The 24055-nt window shown below is 42.8% G+C and overlaps 1 long non-coding RNA gene across 1 annotated transcript in view; it reads right to left on the minus strand.

Moving 5' to 3' along the window:
• The window catches only part of Gm31545, a 41421-nt gene extending 17810 nt beyond the window's left edge, over nucleotides 1–23611 (minus strand). The window contains exons 1-3 of the long non-coding RNA XR_387821.3: nucleotides 23588–23611; nucleotides 19224–19332; nucleotides 16208–16285 (exon numbers count right to left, since the gene is read on the minus strand). This is a non-coding gene — a long non-coding RNA (predicted gene, 31545). The remainder of the gene's footprint in view (nucleotides 1–16207; nucleotides 16286–19223; nucleotides 19333–23587) is intronic.
• Between the last annotated feature and the right edge of the window lie 444 nt (nucleotides 23612–24055).

The following is a 24055-nucleotide window of genomic DNA, read 5'->3' on the forward strand; positions in this document are numbered from 1 at the left end:
GAGAAATGACAGTACGTACCAAATTTAAGGATGTATGAAGAATGTGCCTATCACTGCTTTTAGTTGCTCACCTTAAGTATCTGGTAAGACCTATGGCTGAAGGACACAGATAAATCACTTTGCTTTTTCAATAATTTATTTTTTTATTCACTTTACACCCCAACCAAAGCCTCCTCCCTCCTCTTCTTCCAGTCCCACCATTAAAATCTGCCCCCCGCCCATCGAAGCCCTAGAGAATCAGAGCTCCCCTTGGGTACCTCCTCACCCTAGGCCATCTACTCCCAGCAGGACTAGGTATATCCTCTCCCACTGAGGCCCAGTCATGCAGACCAGGTATAAGGAAGGGAATCCAATAGCAGGGAACAGAGACTAACACAGCCCCCTTCCCCACTCCACTTGTTAGGGGTTCCACATGAAGACCAAGTTGCACATTTGCTACAAATGTATAGGAGCCTAGGTTCCCTGGTTGGTGGCCCAGCCTCTCTGAGCCCCCTTGATCCAGGTTAGTTGACTCTATAGGTCTATTGTGATGTCCTTGATGATTCTGGATTGCCTATTTCTAAACCCCACTCTTCCACAAGACCCCATGGGCTTTGCCTGATGTTTGGCTCTGGGTCTCTGCATGTACCTCAATCCACTGTGGGATGAAGCCTCTGAAGAGACAGTTATACTAATGACCAGGAAGCGCTCCCTGATCCATAGCTTTTCTTGTGCTAGAAGGTTCTGAGGAAGAAAGACACCAATGATCTTATCCAGCACTGGTCCTCAAGTGCTACAACACAGCCCTGCCAGGCAAGATACACCCACTGGTGCAATAGCAGCAAGATGGTTTAAGAGGTTAAATGACCACTGTGTTGATTGCATTGAGTTCCATTCCACAGGATGTAATTCATGCCTAATACTGCAACTGTAGACAAAGCCCGTGGCTTGGGAAGTCATACACCCTATAAAAGAACCTTTTAAAGTATCTACTATTGATCATCCATCAGTCTTCCTATCTAACACCCCACCCCCTCTCCCTACCTACAAATCCATCAGTTTTCTAACCTTGTCCAGCTTTGTTTTGCTTATACAGCAATTTAGGAACTTCTTGATTGGGATTCTGCTTGGCTTTGTGATCCTGAAGATTGGCACTTCCACCTCTGAGTCTTCTGCAGGTTTATGCTCCTATTGCCAAAAGTTGGGAATACATTTTCTCAGTTTGCTTGGGATAGACACTTTTCCTGATGTTGATCATCCCATCTTCACTGGCCTCAATTCCCCACCCTCAGACTTCCTTGAACCAGATGGAACACAAGTCAGACTCCCATCTTCTTAGTCAAAATTTACCAGATACCATTGTTTCCTTTCTTGGGTACAGCTGAATTCTTAACTATTTGGTTCCTGAGTTGCTAAAGAATCCAGAACTTTCTTTACACATCTTTTGGAGATGGATAACAGAAGGGGGGTGGAATGTGACTAACAATTGGGTTGGAACCAGGGGATCTAATACTGGACTCTTAGGCAAGGGTTGAGCTAGAATATGCAATCATGAAGATAGGCAGAGAAATGTTGTAGAAGACAGGAGTGCTTGAGACCCAAGCAAAGTCAAGAGATACATGGCCATAACCTACACCATCTACAGATTGAGGCAGGCACCCACATTAGAGAGAATCAGTGACAACTTAGTGGTCATTATCCAGGCTGCTCTTTCATAGCTGAGAGCATTACAGCACCATTGAAAGATCCTGCTCCCTCCACTGGCAAGAGTACACCAGAAGCCTATGTTCTCAGCAGGATTAGCCAGTGTAGGCAATGGCAGGCAGCAGATGAAGCCTACGTTCTCAGCAGGATTAGCCAGTGTAGGCAATGGCAGGCAGCAGATGCAGTAAAGGATGTTGACGTCTTCCTGAGAGCTAGACTTCAAACTGACTGAAACCCTACATACAATGAGAAAGTTTTGAACTAGAAAGGCTAGCTTAATGATTTCCTGTCCTCAGGGAAGGCTCCTTTCACACTAACTCAAAGTCAACTGATTAGGGAACTAATGCTTTCAGCAGCTCTTCCCTTTTGCTGTGTAATTTAATCAAAGGATGGTATCTCAAAGTACTCCAAATTTTTCCATTGTTTGGGTGGAGGTGATGACAAAAAGCATCTCTATGGGAGACAGTAGTAGGAAATGTGGAGCCAGCCTTAAATTCCGCCTGCTTTAACATCTAAAAGAGAGACAGCAGACTTAGACAAGTATTACCCAGGCCTATGAAATGCTTTATGCATCCAGCTGCCGATGAGTAGCCCTCAAATCTCCACCTATGTGTGGTAGTAAAAGGGTACTGTGTCTGTGGACTTGTGACCAGATAGCTAGATGAATAAAACGTTTCCTTTCCTACTTATCCCATTAGCAGCTCTCTGACACCCTAGCTGCCAAATGAGTTTCTTTTCTTTCCAATGTGTCAAGATAGGAAACCCATGTCTTAATGCCTAGGAGGGACATAGGTGTACATGGTAGTTCATCTATAACGGAAGACATCAACATGTGAGTGAGTATGTTGGGGAGTCTCTCTCTCTCTCTCTCTCTCTCTCTCTCTCTCTCTCTCTCTCTCTCTCTCTCTCTCTCTCTCTCTCTCTCTCTCATAGTCCCAGCTACCAAGGAGGTTATGTTAGCATACAGGAGATTCTGCTGCCCTGCCCTCAGGAACTTTGTAATTGCTTATGTCATGAGTTACTGGATACTGCTTCTTGGGAGGGAACTGAAAAAGGGGGGAGGGAGAGGGAGAGGGGGGAGGGAGAGAAAAAGGGAGGATGGAGAAGAAGAGGGGGAAGGGAGAAAAAGAGGGGGAAGGGAGAGAAAGAGGGGGAAGGGGAGGGAAATGGGGAGGGGGGAGAGGGGAGGGAGAGGGAAGAGAAGGGGAAGGGGGAGGGAGGAGGAGAGAGGGGAGAGGGGGATAGAGGGAGAGGGAGAGGAGGAGAGAGGGAGACGGAGGAGAGGGAGAGAGGGAGGGGGAGGGGAGAGGGAGGGGGAGGGGGAGGGGGAAAGGAATCAGGGAAGCACCAGGCCTTCTTTTGCCAAGGAAAATCTGGTTGACAGTTCTTTTTGCTTCTCAATCCCTCTACTTTCTCCATTATCCCACTGCTGAGTACAACAGTCCTGGCTCCATCTCTACCAATATATTTCCCATTTCTGTGACAGAAATAGCTTGCCATTTATTCTCAATTACCATGCAGCCCAGTAACAATTATGCACATCATTAAGTATGTGTCACATTAACTTTGTTATATATTTTAGTTAAACACTGAACTTTGTATGCTTATCGTCTTCATATTTATAGATCACGAAGCAAGGATATTAGATAGCAGCCAAAAAAATAAGAGAGGGCATTTGTATGCAAAAGGGAAAGTGTCACTAGGGAGTCAGTAAGAGTGATTGCCCAAGACTAATCAGAGAAGCAAAATAAAAAACAGAGTGTTTTCACAGAGGTCAAATAGAAACTATCTAATAAATATATTTCAAAAAAATGTTACAATTGCAGAATACATTTATTAATTATGCACAGATGAAAAATCTTGAAATTGTTCAGGTCAATCAATTTCTTCACCTAGTCACAATTATAGGAGGATTATACATACTCCATTTTCTTTCTTTTGTATGAAAGGTTAATGTGCTAACTTCGTAGCATTGCATAATGAATTATGAACAATTACCAAGGACATCTGTCTACTTATTTTCTCTTCACTGCTGGTGGGAAATGAGAATCTTATCACCCTGCAGGGACACTTGGTGACTTCCAATTCTGTAGGTAAGAAGGTAAGGACAGATTATGTAGTCCGAGTTGATGAATGGGACTGATAAGCTGTGATAGAGTACTGCTTCTCTAGTGGAGGGTGATATCTCTGGATGGAGTGATTAGTTCCTAACATTGGATATGTGTGTCGGTGGGCATTGGGTCCCCTTACACAGGAGAGTATCTTTGGGTGGACTGTGGGCTCCTGACACAGAATGAAATCTCTATGGATTGTGGGTCCCAACTTAGGATATTATCCTCTAGAATACACATGAAAGTATGTTGGGGAGTGTCTCTCTCTCTCTCTCTCTCTCTCTCTCTCTCTCTCTCTCTCTCTCTCTCTCATAGTCCCAGCTACCAAGGAGGTTATGTTAGCATACAGGAGATTCTGCTGCCCTGCCCTCAGGAACTTTGTAATTGCTTATGTCATGACCTGCCACTGCCACCAGGTGCCACATGTGTATCCTGATGATAAAAAGGACCAGTCTGCCACTCCACTCTCTGTCTGTTCCCAGAGTCCCCTCTATGTATTCTCTGCAGGTGTTCCCCACACTGCAGGTGCTCCCCACCCCTCTGCTCTCATGGCTCTGCTCCCGTCTGTCTGTCTATCTATATGTCCACTTGTCTGCCTCTGTCCCTTCCCCATGCTCACACTCGTCTCTCTCCTTCTCTACCAGGTCTCTTCTACACCGGGTCCTTTGCACAGTGTACTCTAGGGCACAGCTTGGCATGGACCAGCCAAAGCCCCCCCCCCAATTATATTTTATAATGGGTTGAGGCTAGAAAACTGTATGCTCAAAGTTATCCTGGGATACAGAATGATTTCAAGGCCAGGCTGAACAATTCAGGAGGACCCTAACTCAAAGGGAAAAGTGGACAGAGGACTGAGGCTATGTTAATGGTAGATCCTAAATATAATCCTTATACCACAGAAAGAAAATCCACCAGAATAGTTCTCTTGAGTATCATAAATCATCAAATACTGAATCTGACTTCATTTATACAAATACCCACACTTGAGGAAATTAGTCTGAACAGGTTAGAGGGTGCGCCAGAGAACCGGACAGCTTCTGGGACGGGCAGAAGCACAGAGCCGCTGAGGCAGCAGCCTGGGCGGGCCGCAGACAACCGGCCACCATCCGGACCAGAGGACAGGTGTCCGCCTGGCTTGGGAGGCGGCCTCAGCCTCAGCAGCAGTGGTCGCCATCTGGGTTCCGGGACTCCACGGAACCTAGGAAATTAGTCTGAACAGGTTAGAGGGTGCGCCAGAGAACCGGACAGCTTCTGGGATGGGCGGAAGCACAGAGCCGCTGAGGCAGCAGCCTGGGCGGGCCGCAGACAACCGGCCACCATCCGGACCAGAGGACAGGTGTCCGCCTGGCTTGGGAGGCAGCCTCAGCCTCAGCAGCAGCGGTCGCCATCTTGGTTCCGGGACTCAGCAGAACTTAGGAAATTAGTCTGAACAGGTTAGAGGGTGCGCCCGAGAACCGGACAGCTTCTGGGACGGGCAGAAGCACAGAGCCGCTGAGGCAGCACTCTTGGCGGGCCGCAGACAGCCGGCCACCGTCCGGACCAGAGGACAGGTGTCCGCCTGGCTCGGGAGACAGCCTCAGCCTCAGGAGCAGCGGTCACCATCTTGGTTCCAGGACTCCCTGGAACTTAGGATTTTAGTCTGCACAGGTGAGAGTCTGCACCACAGAAGCTGACAGCTTCTGGGAACTGCCAAAGCAACACAGCTTCTGAGAGAGGCCCTGTTTTGGGCCTTCTTCTTCGACCAGGAGGAGGTCCAAAAACAAGATATCTGCGCACCTTCCCTGTAAGAGAGCTTGCCAGCAGAGAGTGCTCTGAGCACTGAAACTCAGAGGAGAGAATCTGTCTCCCAGGTCTGCTGAGAGACGGTAACAGAATCACCAGAAGAACAATCTCTAAACAGAGTCAACTATAACTACTAACTCCAGAGATTACCAGATGGCGAAAGGTAAACGTAGGAATCCTACTAACAGGAACCAAGACCACTCACCATCATCAGAACCCAGCACTCCCACTTCGCCCAGTCCAGGGCACCCCAACACACCCGAAAACCTAGACCTAGATTTAAAAGCATATCTCATGATGATGGTAGAGGACATCAAGAAGGACTTTAATAAATCACTTAAAGAAATACAGGAGAACACTGCTAAAGAGTTACAAGTCCTTAAAGAAAAACAGGAAAACACAATCAAACAGGTAGAAGTCCTTACAGAAAAAATGGAAAAAACATACAAACAGGTGATGGAAATGAACAAAACCATACTAGACCTAAAAAGGGAAGTAGAAACAATAAAGAAAACTCAAAGTGAGGCAACACTGGAGATAGAAACCCTAGGAAAGAAATCTGGAACCATAGATTTGAGCATCAGCAACAGAATACAAGAGATGGAAGAGAGAATCTCAGGTGCAGAAGATTCCATAGAGAACATCGGCACAACAATCAAAGAAAATGGAAAATGCAAAAAGATCCTAACTCAAAATATCCAGGAAATCCAGGACACAATGAGAAGACCAAACCTACGGATAATAGGAGTGGATGAGAATGAAGATTTTCAACTCAAAGGACCAGCAAACATCTTCAACAAAATTATTGAAGAAAACTTCCCAAATATAAAGAAAGAGATACCTATGAACATACAAGAAGCCTACAGAACTCCAAATAGACTGGACCAGAAAAGAAATTCCTCCCGACACATAATAATCAGAACATCAAATGCACTAAATAAAGATAGAATACTAAAAGCGGTAAGGGAAAAAGGTCAAGTAACATACAAAGGCAAGCCTATCAGAATTACACCAGATTTTTCACCAGAGACTATGAAAGCCAGAAGAGCCTGGACAGATGTTATACAGACACTAAGAGAACACAAATTCCAGCCCAGGCTACTATACCTAGCCAAACTCTCAATTACCATAGATGGAGAAACCAAAGTATTCCACGACAAAACCAAATTCTCACATTATCTCTCCACGAATCCAGCCCTTCAAAGGGTAATAACAGAAAAAAACCAATACAAGAACGGGAACAATGCCCTAGAAAAAACAAGAAGGTAATCCCTCAACAAACCTAAAAGAAGACAGCCACAAGAACAGAATGCCAACTTTAACAACAAAAATAACAGGAAGCAACAATTACTTTTCCTTAATATCTCTTAACATCAATGGTCTCAACTCCCCAATAAAAAGACATAGACTAACAAACTGGCTACACAAACAAGACCCAACATTTTGCTGTTTACAGGAGACACATCTCAGAGAAAAAGATAGACACTACCTCAGAATAAAAGGCTGGAAAACAATTTTCCAAGCAAATGGTATGAAGAAACAAGCTGGAGTAGCCATCCTAATATCTGATAAGATTGACTTCCAACCCAAAGTCATCAAAAAAGACAAGGAGGGGCACTTTGTTCTCATCAAAGGTAAAATCCTCCAAGAGGAACTCTCAATTCTGAATATCTATGCGCCAAATACAAGGGCAGCCACATTCATTAAAGAAACTTTAGTAAAGCTCAAAGCACACATTGCACCTCACACAATAATAGTGGGAGACTTCAACACACCACTTTCACCAATGGACAGATCATGGAAACAGAAACTAAACAGGGACACACTGAAACTAACAGAAGTGATGAAACAAATGGATCTGACAGATATCTACAGAACATTTTATCCTAAAACAAAAGGATATACCTTCTTCTCAGCACCTCATGGTACCTTCTCCAAAATTGACCACATAATAGGTCACAAAACAGGCCTCAACAGATTCAAAAATATTGAAATTGTCCCATGTATCCTATCAGATCACCATGCACTAAGGCTGATCTTCAATAACAAAAAAAATAACAGAAAGCCAACACTCACGTGGAAACTGAACAACACTCTTCTCAATGATACCTTGGTCAAGGAAGGAATAAAGAAAGAAATTAAAGACTTTTTAGAGTTTAATGAAAATGAAGCCACAACGTACCCAAACCTTTGGGACACAATGAAAGCATTTCTAAGAGGGAAACTCATAGCTCTGAGTGCCTCCATGAAGAAACGGGAGAGAGCACATACTAGCAGCTTGACAACACATCTAAAAGCTCTAGAAAAAAAGGAAGCAAATTCACCCAAGAGGAGTAGACGGCAGGAAATAATCAAACTCAGGGGTGAAATCAACCAAGTGGAAACAAGAAGAACTATTCAAAGAATTAACCAAACGAGGAGTTGGTTCTTTGAGAAAATCAACAAGATAGATAAACCCTTAGCTAGACTCACTAGAGGGCACAGAGACAAAATCCTAATTAACAAAATCAGAACTGAAAAGGGAGACATAACAACAGATCCTGAAGAAATCCAAAACACCATCAGATCCTTCTACAAAAGGCTATACTCAACAAAACTGGAAAACCTGGACGAAATGGACAAATTTCTGGACAGATACCAGGTACCAAAGTTGAATCAGGATCAAGTTGACCTTCTAAACAGTCCCATATCCCCTAAAGAAATAGAAGCAGTTATAAATAGTCTCCCAGCCAAAAAAAGCCCAGGACCAGACTGGTTTAGTGCAGAGTTCTATCAGACCTTCAAAGAAGATCTAATTCCAGTTCTGCACAAACTTTTTCACAAGATAGAAGTAGAAAGTACTCTACCCAACTCATTTTATGAAGCCACTATTACTCTGATACCTAAACCACAGAAAGATCCAACAAAGATAGAGAACTTCAGACCAATTTCTCTTATGAATATCGATGCAAAAATCCTCAATAAAATTCTCGCTAACCGAATCCAAGAACACATTAAAGCAATCATCCATCCTGACCAAGTAGGTTTTATTCCAGGAATGCAGGGATGGTTTAATATACGAAAATCCATCAATGTAATCCACTATATAAACAAACTCAAAGACAAAAACCACATGATCATCTCGTTGGATGCAGAAAAAGCATTTGACAAGATCCAACACCCATTCATGATAAAAGTTCTGGAAAGATCAGGAATTCAAGGCCCATACCTAAACATGATAAAAGCAATCTACAGCAAACCAGTAGCCAACATCAAAGTAAATGGAGAGAAGCTGGAAGCAATCTCACTAAAATCAGGGACTAGACAAGGCTGCCCACTTTCTCCCTACCTTTTCAACATAGTACTTGAAGTATTAGCCAGAGCAATTCGACAACAAAAGGAGATCAAGGGGATACAAATTGGAAAGGAGGAAGTCAAAATATCACTTTTTGCAGATGATATGATAGTATATATAAGTGACCCTAAAAATTCCACCAGAGAACTCCTAAACCTGATAAACAGCTTCGGTGAAGTAGCTGGATATAAAATTAACTCAAACAAGTCAATGGCCTTTCTCTACACAAAGAATAAACAGGCTGAGAAAGAAATTAGGGAAACAACACCCTTCTCAATAGTCACAAATAATATAAAATATCTCGGCGTGACTCTAACTAAGGAAGTGAAAGATCTGTATGATAAAAACTTCAAGTCTCTGAAGAAAGAAATTAAAGAAGATCTCAGAAGATGGAAAGATCTCCCATGCTCATGGATTGGAAGGATCAATATTGTAAAAATGGCTATCTTGCCAAAAGCAATCTACAGATTCAATGCAATCCCCATCAAAATTCCAACTCAATTCTTCAACGAATTAGAAGGAGCAATTTGCAAATTCATCTGGAATAACAAAAAACCTAGGATAGCAAAAACTCTTCTCAAGGATAAAAGAACCTCTGGTGGAATCACCATGCCTGACCTAAAGCTTTACTACAGAGCAATTGTGGTAAAAACTGCATGGTACTGGTATAGAGACAGACAAGTAGACCAATGGAATAGAATTGAAGACCCAGAAATGAACCCACACACCTATGGTCACTTGATCTTCGACAAGGGAGCTAAAACCATCCAGTGGAAGAAAGACAGCATTTTCAACAAATGGTGCTGGCACAACTGGTTGTTATCATGTAGAAGAATGCGAATCGATCCATACTTATCTCCTTGTACTAAGGTCAAATCTAAATGGATCAAAGAACTTCACATAAAACCAGAGACACTGAAACTTATAGAGGAGAAAGTGGGGAAAAGCCTTGAAGATATGGGCACAGGGGGAAAATTCCTGAACAGAACAGCAATGGCTTGTGCTGTAAGATCGAGAATTGACAAATGGGACCTAATGAAACTCCAAAGTTTCTGCAAGGCAAAAGACACCGTCAATAAGACAAAAAGACCACCAACAGATTGGGAAAGGATCTTTACCTATCCTAAATCAGATAAGGGACTAATATCCAACATATATAAAGAACTCAAGAAGGTGGACTTCAGAAAATCAAACAACCCCATTAAAAAATGGGGCTCAGAACTGAACAAAGAATTCTCACCTGAGGAATACCGAATGGCAGAGAAGCACTGGAAAAAATGTTCAACATCCTTAATCATCAGGGAAATGCAAATCAAAACAACCCTGAGATTCCACCTCACACCAGTCAGAATGTCTAAGATCAAAAATTCAGGTGACAGCAGATGCTGGCGAGGATGTGGAGAAAGAGGAACACTCCTCCATTGTTGGTGGGATTGCAGGCTTGTACAACCACTCTGGAAATCCGTCTGGTGGTTCCTCAGAAAATTGGACATAGTACTACCGGAGGATCCAGCAATACCTCTCTTGGGCATATATCCAGAAGATGCCCCAACTGGTAAGAAGGACACATGCTCCACTATGTTCATAGCAGCCTTATTTATAATAGCCAGAAGCTGGAAAGAACCCAGATGCCCCTCAACAGAGGAATGGATACAGAAAATGTGGTACATCTACACAATGGAGTACTACTCAGCTATTAAAAAGAATGAATTTATGAAATTCCTAGCCAAATGGATGGACCTGGAGAGCATCATCCTGAGTGAGGTAACACATTCACAAAGGAACTCACACAATATGTACTCACTGATAAGTGGATATTAGCCCAAAACCTAGGATACCCAAGATATAAGATACAACTTCCTAAACACATGAAACTCAAGAAAAATGAAGACTGAAGTGTGGACAATATGCCCCTCCTTAGAAGTGGGAACAAAACACCCATGGAAGGAGTTACAGAGACAAAGTTTGGAGCTGAGATGAAAGGATGGACCATGTAGAGACTGCCTTATCCAGGGATCCACCCCATCATCAGCATCCAAACGCTGACACCATTGCATACACTAGCAAGATTTTATTGAAAGGACCCAGATGTAGCTGTCTCTTGTGAGACTATGCCGGGGCCTAGCAAACACAGAAGTGGATGCCCACAGTCAGCTAATGGATGGATTACAGGGCTCCCAATGGAGGAGCTAGAGAAAGTACCCAAGGAGCTAAAGGGATCTGCAACCCTATAGGTGGATCAACATTATGAACTAACCAGTACCCCGGAGCTCTTGACTCTAGCTGCATATGTATCAAAAGATGGCCTAGTCGGCCATCATTGGAAAGAGAGGCCCATTGGACACACAAACTTTATATGCCCCAGAACAGGGGAACGCCAGGGCCAAAAAGGGGGAGTGGGCGGGTATGGGAGTGGGGGTGGGTGGGTATGGGGGACTTTTGGTATAGCATTGGAAATGTAAATGAGCTAAATACCTAATAAAAAATGGAAAGAAAAAAAAAAAAAAACAAATACCCACACTTAGAAGCCATGGCAGGAGAGTCGCAAGTCAGAAAGTTGAAGGCCAGCCTGGGCTACAGAGTAAGCCTCTCTCAAGACAACAGAAAGCACTGCTTGGTGTGGGCAAGCTGCACATATCCAGGAACACACCAGAATACTAATGGAGACTGTAGAGAGAAGCATTTGGAAAAGAAAAGATGTAATATCATGACAACACATTTGTTCTGCTCTTTTCTAGAAAAGTTCAGATGGAATAGTATGGCACCAGAGATGAGACACTCAAGGGTGAGCAGACTGTCACCAGGATGTCAGTCCATAGGAGGCTGCCAGGTGCCCAGTAGAACAGGCAAACCCCTGTACAGCAGTTCTCCACTTTCTGTCACCTACAAACAAAAGAACGGGACACTTTCCTTTGCCTCAAGAGGGGTGGCCATGGAACCCACTTCCGGCCAATGAAGTCTACGAGGCATTGACAGAAACTACACACCTTTTTTTCTAGTGATTATTGAAGTTTATTCAGTATTTTTTTCATTAATTTATTTATTTACTGTACAGATCCCTGCCCTCCTCTTCTCCCAGTTCCACCCTCCCACCCATCCCCCATCTCCTTTTCCTCAGAGAAAGGGAGCCAGCCCCCCATACCGCCCCACCCTTGTAACCACCAACCAAAGAGCATGCAGGGGCTAGGCCTAGGTCCCCTACACAGATGGAGCAGATGTGTCCCTTGATCTTCATGTGGGCCTCCTAACAATTAGAGCAGGACTGTCTCTGACTCTTTTGCCCACGAGTGGATCCCTTTCCCATAGCTGGGCTGCCTTGTCTGGTCTCACTGGGAGAGAGTACTCTTAGTTCTGCTGCGACTTGATGTACCAGAAGCTAGATTCTTACAAGGAGGTTTCTTACTTCGCCAAGAGACAAGAGTAAAGAAGAAACCGCTGCTTGTTTTTCATGCTCCCTGCCCTTGGACATGGTATGTGAGCACAGACTTCTGGGAAGGAATTCGAGCATCACAGACATAGCCACACAAGTACCTGACCTGGTGAGGGCTTGAATATGCACTGGCAAACAACAGCTCCCGGGTTTCTTGTTTTCTATCCTATGCTTACTTTTTAAGCAATAATCAGCCAGGCATCCAGGCAGAATGGCTTCTAACTGGATATCCAATTATCTGAGATGCCTGGCATCGAAGGACAGGAAGACTAATTGGATGGTAACCAGCAGTGACAACAGAGGCAAGACAGACGCTGTGGTTTGTTTACCACGCTTCATTTTGTTTCCCAGGAAAGAAAATGTCAGCGTCTGTGGTTCTGGACGGTGGAGCCCCATCTTTCTAACTAGTTGACAAACTGGGTATGGTATTTTATTGTATCTTGTTAAGAGGACATCTCCTGACTCAGGGGTAATTAGTACTAATTAAGCTACCTCTCTTTCCTCTGGTGCTTTGTATTAAATAAAGATTGTGCAGCTGCACAGGGGCTGATAGCTGTCACGCATCTGGAGGTTAAGGGACAGAATTACTGCCTGTGGCCAGCCAGAAGCAAAAAGAGAATAAATCCCCCCAAATCCCATGGAGCAGTGTTATGGGGATTGTGGGAGGTGACAGCTCTCTTTGCTGGAACTGGAATGTATTTAAGTGGTTGTGAGGAACCCAGAAAATATTTATGATCAAGGACATTTAGCTTTTTAATAGAATATATGCAATTCAGTGACTCTCTTTTTTATAAAACAAATAATTATTGAGTCATATTATTTATTTATTTATTTATTTGTATTAATCATTCCATTTGTTTACATCTCAAATGATATCCTACTTCCCAGTTACCCCTCCACCAACCCCCATCCTATATCTGCCCTCTCTCCTTCCCTATGCCTGTATGAGAGTGCTCCCCCACCCACCCATACTCTCCCACCCCACTGCTTCAGCATCCCCCTACTCTGGGGCATCAAACCTCCCCAGGACCAAGGGTTTCCCCTCCCATTGCTGTTGGGTAAGGCCATCCTCTGCTACATATGTATCCCTCGAGGTGCACTCCTTGGTTGGTGGTCTAGTCTCTGGGAGAACTGGGTGGTCAGGCCAGCCTATATTGCTCTTCCATTGGGCTTGCAATCCCTCTCCACTCCTCCAGTCCTTCCACCAGCCCCCCTACTAGGTTCCCTGAGTTCAGTCTGATGGTTGGCTCCAAGCAACCACATCTGCATTGGTCAGTTACTGGCTGAACCTCCCAAGGAACTGCCACACTAGGTTCCTGTCAGCAAGTGCCTCTTGACCACTGCAACAATGTTGAGTTTGGTGTTTGCAGACATGATGGATCCCCAGATGGGGCCGTCTCCGGCTGGTCCCTCCTTCAGTCCCGTTGGGTCATTTTAAATGTTAAACCCCATTGGCAATAAAAGGGAAACTTGCAGTGGTAGGTCATTGTGCCAACAGAAGGCTGGTAATAAAACATTAGAAAAACCACATAAATTCCATAGGAAAAATTGAGAAAATATTTAGATGTGTTCACTCATATGTATTGATCTGCTGACTGCCAATCAATGCAACAAGTACTGCATCATTCAGATATGGTACTTACAGCATGGCTGAATGTAAAAAAAAAAATAACATTTTGCAGGCAAGCAATCATAAAATATACTGTGCTATTGTATTCTGTATAATTACAATTAATATAGGCGACTCTTTGAAGGAAATGAACAGAGAAAAATTTAAAGGATCCTAATTTAGATTTAGGGGTCAGGTAAATTTTCCTGGAGGAAGTGACATTGAGCTTGGGCATGAAGAATAATTGAGTATTGATAAACTGAAAAGCTAGCAGTGTGGTAGGAACAGAGTCTAGTCATAGTCAACTTTGTAGAAATAGTTCTACTGGTGTAAAAACACATATTGCACGTGAAAGGTATTAGACTTCACACTAGATATCAGTTACGTCAGCTTTTCAACACTGTGACAATACACTTGGGATGAGTGAACCTATAAGGAAGAAAGGCTTATTCTGGTTCATGTTTTCAAGGATGCGTTAGCATATTACAACATAGTGGAAGAGCATGGTAAAAGAAAGCTGTTCTCCTCAGGAAGCCAAGAGAGAGAGAGAGAGAGACAGAGACAGAGAGAGAGAGAGAGAGAGAGAGAAAGAGAGAGAGAGAGAGAGAGAGACCTGGAGTGGGAGGAGAGTGGGAGCAGGAGGGGTAAAAGAGAAGGAAAGGGGAGCGAGGGAAAGAAGGAGAGAGGGAAAGAGAAAGACTAAGAGGAGGGTGAGAGAAAGTGGGAAAGAGAGGAAAAGGGAAAGATGGAGGGAGAGAAGGAGGAAGGGAGGGCGAAAGAACATGTATAGTGGGACCAGGAGGAGAGGAGAGGGAGGGAGGGAGAAAGGGAGAGGGGAGAGAGAGGACAGAAAGAGTGGGTGTTCCAACATACCCTTTAAAGACACTTCTTTGTTGATGGAACTTCTTCAGTCAACTAGATCCCACCCCGTATGAGCTCAACCTCAGCCTGGAGAACATGTGGCCTTTGGAAGATGACCAAGGCCCAAACTTAGGTGATTGGAAACATAAGCCAGCACCTGCAGGAATCAAAACTGTATGTGCCCCCTGTCAGTTTCTTTAACTCCTATACATCGTATTCTTCCACTACCAACTCCAAAGACTGACTAGTCATTGATCAAAACATAGTGTGTGAATAGCAAGAGGGCTCCAAGGTTGTATTTAGTACTGAGGCACAACCCCACTCTTTGTCTCTGAAGTCCCGTTAGAACTTCTCCTTTCTGATACATCTCCCACAAAGAAAAAGGAAAGAAAATGTAAGAGAGAGCTGACTTCTGTGGATCTGAAGCACAGATCACTCTCATACTGCTTATCTACAAAATTGCCAGTTTTAACCCTAGTGTGGCATTGTTCCTCCAATTGGCTAGAAAGGCTCTGTTATTCATGCTTAGAAAGGACTGTGTGTGCATGCATGCATATGTGAGCACGTGCACACACAGAGACAGACACATTCAGACAAGCTAACACACACACAGACACACACATGAAGGTCACAGCACACATTGCAAAAATATTTGGAATTCAACCCTAGTTATTATAATTCCTGTTTGAGACACTACTAAAAAGAGATTATTTTACAGTCTTTCAAGCTTATTTTTTTTTCATTCTGTTGTACATATTCTACAATATGCATCATACTGAAATTCAATGCAACTCCCACACTCATGTGAAATTGATCAGACTTGTCAGTTGACTTGCTGTTTGAGGACAAACTATTGCCATATTAATTTGAAAAATATAAAGCCACCACGTCCTCCTTCCAACTTCAATTACCATATTTGTTATTGTATGTACTATTTATATGGAGCCATAAAAGGATGAGGTTTCTTATGGTCAATGGGGCATGAAAATAAATAAAAGCAAATAAGCAAAAAGCCCTGTGTGCTGAAGGACTTATCAGCAAGCACCTTCAGATCTCCCCAAGGTATCCATTTAATAAGCTGAATGGTTAAGATGATGAAGTACCAGAGCTCTTAATTTATTCAGTTCCATTAATATTCTTCTATAGAAGAAAACAAGAATTGAGTATGAAAAATAACACAGCCAGGAAAGAGAATGCCAGTGTGTGCATCAGGGCCATGGAAACTCTCCATAGGAAAATTATCTTTCTAGGATAGTTTGACATTGCAGAATAATGAAGTTCCCTGGACTGAGCTTTCTGCTCTGATATCAGTGCATTTTTTCAGACTAGAAGGGATGGGTGAATGGTGGGTGGGGGTAGGCTTGTGAAGCCAGAAGATCCTACCAGCCATTTCTCACCTGTTCAGCTGAGTCAAGTTCCTAGATCCAGGGTCCCCCAGTTTCCTCTTCCAACCATAGTATCTATCTTCAGGATGCCTTGGGGAAGGTTGAAAATAGTGATTGTCATGCACTCAATGTCCATTCCTCCTTGATTTATCTGTATGTTTATGGTTGTTTTTATAATAAGCACACAGAGGACAAAAGACTCTAAGAAAGACTGTGGGTGGGATAATAGAACACATGATGTTGGATGTGGGAAGGGGGAGATATGAGCAGAGGAACGAGGATAAGAGGGGGTGCTGGATCAGAGGAACAGTGTCAATTAAAGCAAACAACAGGTAAAAATGCCCCAAGGAAACCTGTTATTGTGTGAGCTAATTTAAAAGAAAAGAAAAAAAAGGTTGATACTATCAATAATAATGCCATGCCTATAACAAATATATAGCTCAAAAATTAGGTTGTCACAAAGCAGTATTGCTAACTGCAGAACCCTTGCTACTATGTTTTATTTGTTCATTGACCTTTTTTGCCTTTTATGAATTATATAGAAAAGAACATTAAGACATATACTTGCAATTTTTCAAACAGCGCACATCCTATGATCTCTAAAAGACTCACATTCTACAGTAACTACGTAAACCAACATTCTGAAGCTATCAGATGATAAACTGATTAAGGCACACTCTCAGCTGCTTTTTCTGTTGCTATGATAAAAACCTTTAGAAAAGGAACTCAGGGAGAAAGGGCTTAATTGGCTCACAAGTCCAACTTGCAGTCCATCACTACAGGCTAGTCAAAGCAGTAGGGAATTAAATCACCTGGTCACATTACATCCACACTCAACAGCAATGAATTATTGTGTGCTGGCTAGTGCAGATCCTACTTTCTCTACTAAAAAAATACATACATTTTATCTAGCACTAGAACATGCGTGTGTGCGTGCGTGCATGCGAGAGAGAGAGAGAGAGAGAGAGAGAGAGAGAGAGAGAGAGAGAGAGAGAGAGAGAGAGAGAGAGAGAGTGTGTGTGTGTGTGTGTGTGTGTGTGTGATGTGTGCTGGTGTTCATGTGTATGTCATAGCATTATGTGGAGGCCAAATGGAAACTTGAGGGAATTGTTTCTTTCTTCCACCATGTGGGTAATGGAGATTGAACTCAGATCATCAGAATTAGTAGCAAGTGCATTTGCCTGCTGAGTCATCTTGCCAGCTCAGTATTCTTCATTCATATATAAATAAGGTGTCTCTGCCAAAGGAATGACACTACCCACACTGGGTAGGTCTTTCCACTTCAATTAGCATAATGAAGATAATCCCTCAAGAACCTGGCCACACTCTAACCTAAACAATCCTTCAAGATTCTTTCCCAAGATGATTCTAGATTGTGTCCAGTTGAAAATTAAAACTAGCCATCACAGATACCCATGGGTTTAACTGATTATAAGCAAAAGCTTTATAAAGAGTGGCTCATTATATACTCCCTCATATACAAAGAACCCTAATATTTAGTAAAAATCAGGAGTGTTGGAGCATACATAGGAATGTTATTTTAAGAGGTTCTTGCTATGAAAACATGATTGCCAACCCTTAGAGCTCTTAGGAAGATATCAGAATATGAAGGCCTCAACTTAATCACTCATGGCCCAGTCTCTTTCATTCCTCTCTCTCTCTCTCTGCTCACTGGCCATCATGAGGGAAACAGCCCCCTTTATCGTGTGCTCTCCACCACAATGTTCTCTCTTATTTTAGTCCACAGGCAACAGAGCAAAAAGGTCACAAGCTAGTTCCATGAGCAAAACAAATCCTTGGTTTATGCTGTGTCTTCTGGGTGTTGGTACATTAACAAAAAGCCCAAGTCACACTGTAGTCATAGGAATATCCCAAGGCAATGAAATGAAAGCAGACTCTCCGTCCTTTTCCTCCTTCTCCTTTTCTTTCTCTTCTTCCTTTTCCTCCTCCTCTCCTCGCACTTAAATATCCTTATATCCCTTTATTTCAAATCAATATGAATCTCTTGATTTTCATAACCTAATTGTTTATTCTAGTACAGTTACAACTCAAATTAATATTTTAAGACTAGAGGAAGGCAGCTCCAATCCTAGAAGCTCACCAGGGCACATGGCTCTCCATCTGGCTTAGGTATATACATATAGGGTCTAGGTCTAGGTTCTAGGTCTAGGTCTAAGTCTATGTATAGGTAGAGGTCTATGTATAGGTATCGGTATCGGTATCGGTATAGGTATTGGTATGGTATAAGTATAGGTATAGGTACAGGTACAGGTACAGGTACAGGTACAGGTACAGGTACAGGTACAGGTACAGGTACAGGTACAGGTACAGGTACAGGTACAGGTACAGGTACAGGTACAGGTATAGGTATAGGGCCAGATCTAGGTAAGGTCTAGGTCTAGGTCTAGGTCTAGGTCTAGGTCTAGGTCTATTGAGGCCTAACTCCTCCAATGCTTAGTGTCAACCATTAAATGCATTATCTTAACCATCCTTTTCATCACCTAAAGAGCAAAACAAACTACTGCATATGGATGAATGGGGAAGAAGACTCAGGAGATATTTTTCCTCTATCCACATCCACATTGTCATCAGAGGTGTGACGAGGAGAGCCTACTTCCCTGCTCCTTGGCACAGGGTTTGGTTGTGTGACTTGCTTTCGCTCATGAAATACAGACAAATATGTCTAGGCCATTTCCATTGCTCCCATGAGTTTCCACTGGGCCCTTTCAACTCTGCCACCACTACACAAGGCAAATGACCCAGCTCATATGTTGTCCCAAGAGAAAGCCAAGAAACAAATTGAGCAGAGCCACTCTGCTGACCACACTCTGAAGCCAAAGCATCTACTGACCAGCAAGCCCATGAGGATACAACAAAATTTCTATTGTGTGCCACCATTGTGGGTTTTTCTAGAGAGTACTATTATAACAATAGCTAATTAAAACATTAATCTTGCATATAGATGTTAATGTACAGTGGGAACACATTCTATTGTATGTATTAAAGAACATATAAAAAATAATTTTACCTTATTCTTAGCAGAGCTAGTTATTCACAAGAAAAGAGGCATTGGGATATGATGTCACAATATCCTCTGGTGAAGAGCTTCCCAAGAGTCATTGAAATATGAATAATATCTGCAGAAATATATTGGTTCCAAAATAGGAGGATTATAAGAGTTGAACACATCTTAACTAAATATCTCTGAAACTTTATGTCAACTAATCAGGTGCCTTTGATGTGGGCTGTGTGTCTACTGTATTACAACCAACTGTCAGTGTGGAGATTAAGGAGCAGGCATCTTTTCTTGAACTCACAGCTTTTAAAACACCCTTGACAGAAAAGCTGAGACTAATTAAAAAGGTGGATCCACGACCTCTGTTTTGTGGTCACTCACAAGCAAGTGATAACAGTGGTTATTTGCAATTCTCTCTCTCTCTCTCTCTCTCTCTCTCTCTCTCTCTCTCTCTCTCTCTCTCTCTCTCTCTCTCTCTCCTGCTGTACACACACATACAATTTATTGGATTTGTAAGTACACTGTACATTACAAACCATATGTGAGTCACCATGAGGAAGGATAATCCCTCCCAAGATGGATCATGGGAAACTGGAGAGAGCTAGAGAAAGCACAAGACACTCTGGAGGTCAGGAGGCATCACCTTCTCTAAGCCACTTTCCCACAAGCCACTGTATACAGCCTTCTGTTGGAAACTGTTTCTTCCATTTTCCTAAACAGCTCATGTCTACCCTCATCACAAGAATTCTTGAAATTACTCTTTTGCATTTGTCTTCTCTGGAAGATTGTGGCTTTGAAGGGCCGTGGCAGAATGCTTGGAATGTCTTTTTTTTCTTTTTTGATTTTCTGAAATGGGGTTTCCCTGTGTATCCCTGGCTTTCCTGAAACTCATTTTGTAAACCAGGCTGGCCTCAGCCTCCTGAATGCTGGGATTGAAGGCCTACTCCCTTCCTAGCTCCCTTGGCATATCTTATGTATGAATAAGTACCATAGACTAAGGATATGATTCCTCATGTCTCCAAAAGGAATATAGTCAATCAAAATGAAGATGCTGCTGTCTTGAAAACCTTCTTATAACTACCAAGTCCATTAAGGACCAAAAGTTCGAATCATTCCTAGGACACTGTGGTGCCAGGTAACACATAAATAGTTGCTCTCTGAGGCCATTCCAAATATAAAATTGTTTCCCAGATGTTTTAATATCATTAAATGGAAGCAGACTAAATGCATCTACTGGAGTGAGTATACTGTTTTGGAAATCAAAATGAAGGCTATGCTCCTTTGTATGAACAATAACCACATAACTTTAACAATACACTTTTCTCTGTGCAGCCAGGAAACAAATCTAATTTCATTTTTCTAAGCCAAGTGGAGCTATCTTACAATAAGTGAAATGGCAAGTGTAAATTGATGGTCTATTTCATCGTTTATTCAGTCAGTTGTGTGAGGATGGAGTTGAAAGGCTTGAGAGATGGCAGAGCAGCTAAAGGCTCATACTGCTCTTGCAGAGGACCTAGGTTTGGTTCCCAGCATCAACATGACAGTTCACAACTGCCTATAACTGCAGCTCTGGGGAAAGCCAATGCCCTCTTCTGGTTTCCAGAGGCTCCTGCACACATGTGTACATGTAAATTTATGCGGGAACACACACATATGCCTAAGTAAAAATAAATAAATAAATCCTTAATAAATTTGTATTTTTGAGAGTATTATTATATCATTTCTCCATTGCCTTTCCTCTCACCAAACCCTCCCATATACCCCTCCTTGCTCTCTTTATGATAGATTCTGACAGTTCTGAAAAATCTAGAATCAAGTTTCAAATATTATATGGTGACTCCTGCCTCATGAAAAAAATCTTTTATAGGGGCACAAGGCATTAAGTTAATGTTAGGAATATTTCCTCTAAATAACAGGAATTACAGGTAACTTGCTCCAAAGGATACTTATCAATCAACATGCTGTATATCATCTAAGGTATAACTGTTACAGATATTTATAATAATGGAATATATTGTTTAACATGATGAAGTCTAAAAGGCTCATTGCCTCTAAATTTGATTCAGTATCTCTATTTCCTTTCATTTGTGACTCATGATTTCACAGCTCTGCAACATCAGCTTTATTACAGGAGCAATGAACCATTTCTAAGTCTAAGTATACGTGTGCAATGCGCAAGACAAACATTGGTGCTAGGATTCTGGTTTCTGAAATGAAGCCTTTCCTGGACAAATTCATCTGCTCCCTTTACTTTTCTTATTAAGAGAACAGGTTGATTATAGATCAGCTATTAAGGAGGCAAAGACCTTAGAAGCCACAGAAATTGTATTAAGTGATATATGGTCCTCATAAGTCTAATGATATTTTTAAGCATCAGAACTTCAATTACCTTTGTAAATGTCAAAAAAAAAAGAGTATCAAACACTCAACCAAAACAAAAGGCAGACCTAAAAAGACCTAAAAAGAGTGTGTAGGAGAAAAATTAGGGTTTAAGTTAATAGCTAAGCATCAGACCTCAATAGATGACTCCTAGGAGACAAATCCCCTGTCACACACATTCCTCTAACCTCAACTTTTGTGTGTGATTCCTGGGGCTGTTTCTGTTGTTAAATATATAAATACTTATTCCTTCTCCGTGAATGAGGCATTCTGATGCTTTAGCAATTGCAGATGTTAAATAGTGTCTCAGATAATAGCTACTTAGTGATAAATCCGTTAATTCTCCTTTTTCCACAAGTGGGCTTACCTTTGCACGGTAAAGCTATACAGTTCGTCTTTGTGAAGGCATCTCCTGCACGTGCACAAGTCAAGACTGCTCACACTCAGATAGCTTGGCAGCACATGATGGCTCCTCCTCTACTTCAAGGGGGCTGTAACTCCCTTAGTGTTGCCCTTGCACCCAAAGGGATTTATCCTCTCCATTCTTTTTTTATTTTACTCTTCTCTCATATATTATATCTCAGACTATAATTTCCACTTCCTCCACTCCTCCCTGCCCCCATGGCACTCTCGCTCCAGATTCACTCCCCCATTTTGTTTCCCTTTAAAAAAGAAATGGGCTTGCCTCCCAGGGATATCCACCCAACAAGGACTAACAAGACACAATAAGACTAGGTTCAAACCCTTATATCAAGGCTGGATGAGGTAGCACAGTAGGAAAAGAAACCCAAGCACAGCCCCACCCCCACTGCGAGGAGTCCTACAAGAACATCAAGCTGGAAGGTATAGGAGTCCTACAAGAACACAACTGGAAGGTATAGGCATAAGACCTAGCTCAGACCAATACAGGGTCTATGTTGATTCCGTTTCTGTGAGCCCCTGTGAGCCCTGTTAGTTGCTTTTGTGAGTGTTTTAGATCTCTCTGGCTCCTACAGTTCTTCCTCCCCCTCTTCTGCAGGGTTCCGATGGCTATGCCTACTATTTAGCTGTGGGTCTGTGTGCATCTGCTCCCATTAGTTGCTGGATGGTTCCCTCTGATGACAATTGTGCTAGGCACCTATCTATGAGTTTAGCAGATTATCATTAGGAATCATTTCATTGACTTTTTTTTCTTTTTTTAGCTAGTCATGTTTGGTTCTATTGAGTCTCTGGGCTATCCTGCCTCTAGTGCCTGGCCATCCAGGCAGTAACAGGCATGATGAGCTCCGTCTCTTGGCACGAGCCTTAATTAAGTAGGACCAGTCATTGGTTGGCCACGCCCACAAGTTCTGGGCCACCATTGCCCCAGCACATTTGGAAGGCAGAACAGATTGAAAGTTGAAGGTTTTGTGGTTGGGTTGATGTCCTGGTCACACTGCTAGAGCCTTGCCTGGTTATAGAAGATGGCTGGTTCCAGCTCCGAATCTCCCATTATTGGGTTGCATCTGCTAGAGTCACTCTCAGGGAAGATTCCAGAGAGTTTCCACTGCATTAAGTTCTACATTGCCTCCCCCAAAATGTCCCCAAATTTCATGATAACATGTATGCTTTTTGTTTCCTTGTCACAGATTTCAGTATGTCCAGTGAATAACCAAAACCAAAGAACATGGTTTTTCAGATTTCAACATACATCAGAATACAAGAGGAGCCTTGTAAAAACAGACTAGAGAGCCAACCCAGTGCTGGGGTGAGACTGGGACATGTTCATGTCAAAGCAAGCTCCAAGTCACTCGAATGCTAGTGCTCTTAGGACCTCCATCACAGCTCAGGACATTTGTAAACAGTGCTGTTATATCAGTACAGATCTCTACAAAATTGCCATAGTGTCATAAGGCTTGCTGATTGTGAAGGAATAAACACAGTTATGGATACGGTAAAAGCACTTGCCGTGCAACTGAAGGACCAGGAGCTCAGATATCCTGCTTCCAGGATAAGCCCTGGAAGAGTGGGTTGCTCACCTGTAGTCAGAACCTGGAAGACAGGGGATCCCTGGGGCAAGCAGTGTAGCTGCACTAGTAGAATCGGAGTGCTCCAGTGAGAGATCTTGCCTCAGTAAATTGTGTGGAAAGTTAAGGAAGAAGATGCCTGATACTAACTGACCTCTGGCCTCCACATGCATACATACACACCTGCCGCATGCAGGTACACATACACATACACACACACACACACACACACACACACACACACACACACACACACACACAGACACGATGCCAACCCCCCACCCCCCAATGGCTGATTGGCTATGGCCGAAATGTCAGGACTAAGGAAGGTAAGTTGCAGATCAAGATCTGAAGACTAGAACATCGACTCTCTAAAACCACCTTAAAGCTCCTCTGCCCGGCCGTGTGCACCAAGTTTTCCTGCCTGCAGATAGATTCTTTACTCGACTTCCAAAGCCATTGTGATGTGTGCTGACATGA

The sequence above is a fragment of the Mus musculus genome, chromosome 8, assembly GCF_000001635.26.
Source record: "Mus musculus strain C57BL/6J chromosome 8, GRCm38.p6 C57BL/6J".
Classification (NCBI taxonomy): Eukaryota; Metazoa; Chordata; class Mammalia; order Rodentia; family Muridae; genus Mus; species Mus musculus.